This window comes from Mycteria americana, chromosome 10 (assembly GCF_035582795.1).
Source record: "Mycteria americana isolate JAX WOST 10 ecotype Jacksonville Zoo and Gardens chromosome 10, USCA_MyAme_1.0, whole genome shotgun sequence".
Classification (NCBI taxonomy): Eukaryota; Metazoa; Chordata; class Aves; order Ciconiiformes; family Ciconiidae; genus Mycteria; species Mycteria americana.
This window is the reverse complement of record NC_134374.1, coordinates 26994961-27002437: the sequence shown is the minus strand read 5'-3', so window position 1 is coordinate 27002437 and position 7477 is coordinate 26994961.

Here is a 7477-nt window from a genome sequence, read left to right as displayed (position 1 = left end):
GTTTTCCCTTTTTCTCTTTTAACACATATATTCCAATCCGATGTTTAGCGTCCACTAAACCACCTTTCTTCCTAATATCCCAATCGCGTCTTAACGAAAAAAACATATCCACAGAAGGCATTTCATCCCATTTTTCAGTTCCCCGACAACACAACATTAATTCCGATATAGTGTTATATTTCAAGGATCCGTTCTCAGGCCATTTCTCACCATCTTCCCATTGATATTGTGGCCACCGTTGATTACGATATCGTTTTAGCTGATTTTCAGTCATGGCATCTCCCCCAAGTTTATTGCAATGCTTCAGGATGCATCCTAGAGGAGAGCAAAGGGCTGCCTCCTGGGAAGCAGCAGCACCCGTACAGGTACCGAAAAACCCAGTATTTCTATACAAACCAGAACGAGGGACGTCTCCCTCCGTTACTCAGAACAGGACAGCGTGGAGAAACAAACAGAACTACGCTACTGCCACCTGTCTTTCCCGGTGCGTCTTATGCAGAGCCCAGAACAGAACAGAGGCCGCCTGCTTCCCGAGACATCTTGCCCCTACCCCCTTTTCTCCTAGCCCCACAAAACACCTCTTGTCAGGAACATTGCACCCTTTTGTCACTTACCGCCCGACCGCAGGAGAGGAGCTGAAGGAGTCCCCAGTCGACAGGTCGGTGCGCGCTGGAGTCCGCTCAGGCCTCTTCTCCCTGTCGGATGCGGCAAGACGAACCGGGCGAGGCTGTCAGCTCGGTCCCACCTGGGGTGTCAAAACTGTTAGCCCACAAGCGTGAGGTCGTCTACCCGGTGTGCGGGACGCCAATATACACACAGGGCAGAGGTGTTTTTATGTCACGTCTGCGCAGAGATGGGTGCTAGGCGGCAGCTCCACAAAGCTAGCACAAAGTTCGCTCCTACAGGTACAGTATTTATACAGGCTAGCTATGCATATGCATAAGTCATTACACAAAGCAGTTTTCTATTGGTCTACATTTCTCTTATTTCAACTTCAAGCTACAGCGCGACTTTAACATGCTGCGCACGCTCAGAGGCGAGGGCTCTCTGCTTGGGCTGGTGTCTCCAGCTCGAGGGCTGTGACTTTTAGTATCATAAGGAGGATAGTTTGCGGGAGGGTGCTTCTTATCACGCTCCTACTAGTTGTTTCGGACGGTTCCCAAAACATTTCCATTAGCTTACCTATTTCTTCAGGATGTGCTTCTCTCCCAAGGACAGTAATTCTTGTTTAGACGTTCCACTTTCCAGCCTCAATCCTCCTTATCAGTTTGACGTAAGCCCTGGCCTTCCACCAGCTCCTGGGAGACGACACCGTCAGACTACAACACGACCGTTCTTTGACGCCAGTCAGTGGGTTCAGAATTAGGAACAGAAAGAACAGGACAAGCTAAACACCCACACAAGCCTCATATCCCTAAGAAATGATTAAAAAAACCCCAACGGACCCCATTTTAGATTGCGTTGGCTTAGGGGCTGCCTCCTTCAAGTGCCAGAGCGGACCGGTGGAATCAGTCACAGAACCCAGCTGCCCTCCAGGAGACAGCCCTGGTCCTCGCAAGGCAAATTTTTCAAAACATCGTGCTATTTTCCGATTTTATCAACTGCAGCGGGCTTGCCCTACCAGCACGAGTTGAGGACATTTTCCTGTGGGTTCATTTGACGCTACAGGAAGCCTTGAGCAGGTACAAGCAACCAAGCGCGAGATAGAAAGTCAGCTAAGAGACCAGCTGCCGTACAAAATGTGTTCAAGATCGTGCCTGCGGGAACGGCACAAAGCCCACGATGACTGAACAAGTATGTCGGAGGCCCTACGGCAAACAGCGCCGACGTTTCGTGAAGCTCTTTTCCTGTCAAGAAGAGGACCTTTTATGCAGTATCTCTACTGGAATTCAGGCTGCTTCCTACACATTCTGGCAAGTTAGCTTTCACAGAAACCCCGAGAACCTCAACCACCAAGCAACGTTTGTCATTCTTGCTCTCTACCTACGGGGAATTTCGGCGAATCAGAACACCACTTAAAGCAAAATTCTGGGTCTGTTTCACGCCAATCAAATAGCTAAGCCATGGACAGGGCTCTGTAGAAAGACAACGACTTGAAAAGATAAAGATAGGAGAGTACTCACTTTTCTGAAATTTCTTCCAGTCGTTCCATTGATTTAGCAGCCCAACCCAGCCGTCGAAATGCTGGTGCAACAGAGAGAGCAGTAGCATGTCCACGCCATTCCCCCCTAGCCACACAGCCTTCCGCTTTGCCCATTGCTGCCAACAGCCAGAGCATCGGCGCCGTAGCACCTTGGGAATAACGCCCCTCCCATAGCTACACACCTTTACAAAAGAACCGAGCAGGGTGTAAACAGACATTGCAATGCTTGCGGTAAGGGCTCAAACAGGGATGCCTATGTTATCACTCTGAGATTCAGCAACCACTAAAAATGTCATTTTGCTGCAGTATTACGGGAGTTCATTGACTAGTGTCAAAAACATTTTGTTGCAAATTCATTCTTTCAAGCATGACTTCCAAAGGCAAATGTTAAGTAATTCTCGTGAGCCTTTAACTGAGCGGAATGCAGGATCTGACTAAAATAATGGCCGATACCGCAGGGCCAGCCCCATCCTCAGTCCTTTTTAAACCCTGGGCCCAGCCCCATCCTCACCTCATGGGTCCCACCTGTGCTGCCCCGGGCCACAGCTGGAGCCCACGCCATGGGGAACAGGGGGCCAATTACCCCAACCCTCACAAGCCAGGCACAGCCAGCAACCTGGCACAGGCATGGGCACACACCACCACCAAGCTGGCGCTGCCATGGGCAGATGCTGCCGCCAAGCTGGCACCGGCCTGGCAGACTTCACTTTACAGCCCAAAGCCGAGGTTGGCCTCTAAACAAGAAAACACGTGAAAGCATCCTTACAGGATGCCGGTCCAGTGGTGTCCACGATAGCTCTCACAGCCTCCCATGTAATAGACAGCTCCCCTGTCCGGGACCACATTTTGCATGTCCCAGGCCCTCCCCGCACCCCTGTTGAAAATCAAACAGAACAATTAAGGACTCTGCTTCATCGCCTCAGCCTCCAAAAGACGCTTCCTTCCTCTGCTAACGCTCGACACAGATATCCCCATGCCGTTCCTTGAATGCAGGCTGGCCTTGGGTGCCTGTACTGCCAAAGGAAGAGAAAAAGATCGTGCTCTTGTCACGTGCTCCATCATCCTCTTGTTCTTCAAGAAAACAGAAGAAAGCTACCATCCCCATTGCTACATAGGAGAAATTTGTGCGGGGGATGGCTGAGCCCATCCCCAGAAATGGAACACTCTGCTATGACCCTGCTTTGCCTTTTGGCGACAGCGCCCGCCATCGGTGTGCCCCAAACAGGCGAGGTCCCGTTCAGGCTGGCATCCGCCACAAAGAGGAGAGGTCCCCTGTGGGCTGAACAGAGTCAACTGAACAGAGTCTTCAGAAGAACTTAGCCGTGCATTCAGTTGACAAGTAAATCCCACCCAAGCAATGGTAGGGGGCATTCTGGCATCTAAAGGAATTCAGGAGTTAATTTAGTGTTTCCCATGGAACATTCCATAGGCTGTAAAAACAGCCTTAAAGTCTTTTTTCCTCTTGCACCAACAACGCTTCTTTTACTTCTACTTAAGGGTCCCCTACAACTACTTACTGCAGCATGTGTGGCTCCGCTATCAATAATGAAAAATAAAAAAAATCTCTTCTTTCATTCCCCAGCTTGACTGGAACCCGAGGATCGTCTGGGGAAATTTTAAGAGATTCCTCCGGCCCCCTTCAGTCCAACCCAATCTCCGGCATGACTCCAAGGGCTTCTTCTGTCTCTCTTTCCCCATTACTCAGACGGCGTGGACAATTTTTTTCCAACGGCCCTCTTGCTTACAATTTGCACGCCGATTCATTCCCAGGGGAATGTCATAACCATTTCTACTATTATTTCTACAGCCCCTTCCTCACCCACAAAATTCACCTCCTGTATTTTCTCTCCCTTTTTCCTGGTCTTCCCTCAAGGCAGCCAACAAAGCAGCTTGCAGCGTTACTCGTCCCCGCTTCTCCTTCTCTTCTATTTCCTCCCGATTATTACGTACCTTACATGCCATTGAGAAGAACCGTGAGATTGTCATGCCATCCTCGCCCTCTACCTTTTGTCATCTCTTTCTTATATCTGTTGCTGCTTGACCAATAAACGGCGTGTTAAATAACTTTGAATTGCTATCATCTTCCGGATCCAGATCTGTCCGTTTTCGAGCTACTTCACACAATCTCTCAGAGAAGGCTGACGGGGTTTCCTTATGCCCCTGCCTTACTTCAGATAGTTTAGATAAATTCTTGGGCTTTTGCACTCCGTGTTGAATCCCATACAAAATTAACTTCTGATATTCCTTTACCCTCTCTAATCCCTCACACTTGTGTTTGGATCCCACTCCGCATCCTCTTTCGGGAGGTACATATCGGTATTAGGCACCCCCCAAGCACCCCCCCCAACCCACCCGCCTTGTCGATCAGTCCCTCTCTGGCCTTCTCTAAAATTCTTCTCCTCTCCTCAGTGGGAAACAAATATTCTAGCAGAGCCTGTACATCTCCCCAGTTAGGACTAGGAGTCGTGATTAACAGTACTATACATTCCTTCTGGATTGTTTCCATAGGATCCGACTGCCTGTTTGCAGTTTAATAAATCACACGCAGTAAAAGGTACGCGTACGGACACCGGTGTTCCTTCAGGCCCTGCAGCCTGTCTGAGGGCAGCTCGAACTATCGGTTTCTCTCCCCTTCTTCTTTTAGAGATAGCACTCACAACTCCATTACCACTTGAGCTATCAGATTTGGGCTGTTTGGGGGGAGCTACCAACAGCTGAATATCCTCTTCTGAGTTTTCCCATTCAATACAACGAGGTTTTCCCTTTTTCTCTTTTAACACATATATTCCAATCCGATGTTTAGCGTCCACTAAACCACCTTTCTTCCTAATATCCCAATCGCGTCTTAACAAAAAAAACATATCCACAGAAGGCATTTCATCCCATTTTTCAGTTCCCCGACAACACAACATTAATTCCGATATAGTGTTATATTTCAAGGATCCGTTCTCAGGCCATTTCTCACCATCTTCCCATTGATATTGTGGCCACCGTTGATTACGATATCGTTTTAGCTGATTTTCAGTCATGGCATCTCCCCCAAGTTTATTGCAATGCTTCAGGATGCATCCTAGAGGAGAGCAAAGGGCTGCCTCCTGGGAAGCAGCAGCACCCGTACAGGTACCGAAAAACCCAGTATTTCTATACAAACCAGAACGAGGGACGTCTCCCTCCGTTACTCAGAACAGGACAGCGTGGAGAAACAAACAGAACTACGCTACTGCCACCTGTCTTTCCCGGTGCGTCTTATGCAGAGCCCAGAACAGAACAGAGGCCGCCTGCTTCCCGAGACATCTTGCCCCTACCCCCTTTTCTCCTAGCCCCACAAAACACCTCTTGTCAGGAACATTGCACCCTTTTGTCACTTACCGCCCGACCGCAGGAGAGGAGCTGAAGGAGTCCCCAGTCGACAGGTCGGTGCGCGCTGGAGTCCGCTCAGGCCTCTTCTCCCTGTCGGATGCGGCAAGACGAACCGGGCGAGGCTGTCAGCTCGGTCCCACCTGGGGTGTCAAAACTGTTAGCCCACAAGCGTGAGGTCGTCTACCCGGTGTGCGGGACGCCAATATACACACAGGGCAGAGGTGTTTTTATGTCACGTCTGCGCAGAGATGGGTGCTAGGCGGCAGCTCCACAAAGCTAGCACAAAGTTCGCTCCTACAGGTACAGTATTTATACAGGCTAGCTATGCATATGCATAAGTCATTACACAAAGCAGTTTTCTATTGGTCTACATTTCTCTTATTTCAACTTCAAGCTACAGCGCGACTTTAACATGCTGCGCACGCTCAGAGGCGAGGGCTCTCTGCTTGGGCTGGTGTCTCCAGCTTGAGGGCTGTGACTTTTAGTATCATAAGGAGGATAGTTTGCGGGAGGGTGCTTCTTATCACGCTCCTACTAGTTGTTTCGGACGGTTCCCAAAACATTTCCATTAGCTTACCTATTTCTTCAGGATGTGCTTCTCTCCCAAGGACAGTAATTCTTGTTTAGACGTTCCACTTTCCAGCCTCAATCCTCCTTATCAGTTTGACGTAAGCCCTGGCCTTCCACCAGCTCCTGGGAGACGACACCGTCAGACTACAACACGACCGTTCTTTGACGCCAGTCAGTGGGTTCAGAATTAGGAACAGAAAGAACAGGACAAGCTAAACACCCACACAAGCCTCATATCCCTAAGAAATGATTAAAAAAACCCCAACGGACCCCATTTTAGATTGCGTTGGCTTAGGGGCTGCCTCCTTCAAGTGCCAGAGCGGACCGGTGGAATCAGTCACAGAACCCAGCTGCCCTCCAGGAGACAGCCCTGGTCCTCGCAAGGCAAATTTTTCAAAACATCGTGCTATTTTCCGATTTTATCAACTGCAGCGGGCTTGCCCTACCAGCACGAGTTGAGGACATTTTCCTGTGGGTTCATTTGACGCTACAGGAAGCCTTGAGCAGGTACAAGCAACCAAGCGCGAGATAGAAAGTCAGCTAAGAGACCAGCTGCCGTACAAAATGTGTTCAAGATCGTGCCTGCGGGAACGGCACAAAGCCCACGATGACTGAACAAGTATGTCGGAGGCCCTACGGCAAACAGCGCCGACGTTTCGTGAAGCTCTTTTCCTGTCAAGAAGAGGACCTTTTATGCAGTATCTCTACTGGAATTCAGGCTGCTTCCTACACATTCTGGCAAGTTAGCTTTCACAGAAACCCCGAGAACCTCAACCACCAAGCAACGTTTGTCATTCTTGCTCTCTACCTACGGGGAATTTCGGCGAATCAGAACACCACTTAAAGCAAAATTCTGGGTCTGTTTCACGCCAATCAAATAGCTAAGCCATGGACAGGGCTCTGTAGAAAGACAACGACTTGAAAAGATAAAGATAGGAGAGTACTCACTTTTCTGAAATTTCTTCCAGTCGTTCCATTGATTTAGCAGCCCAACCCAGCCGTCGAAATGCTGGTGCAACAGAGAGAGCAGTAGCATGTCCACGCCATTCCCCCCTAGCCACACAGCCTTCCGCTTTGCCCATTGCTGCCAACAGCCAGAGCATCGGCGCCGTAGCACCTTGGGAATAACGCCCCTCCCATAGCTACACACCTTTACAAAAGAACCGAGCAGGGTGTAAACAGACATTGCAATGCTTGCGGTAAGGGCTCAAACAGGGATGCCTATGTTATCACTCTGAGATTCAGCAACCACTAAAAATGTCATTTTGCTGCAGTATTACGGGAGTTCATTGACTAGTGTCAAAAACATTTTGTTGCAAATTCATTCTTTCAAGCATGACTTCCAAAGGCAAATGTTAAGTAATTCTCGTGAGCCTTTAACTGAGCGGAATGCAGGATCTGACT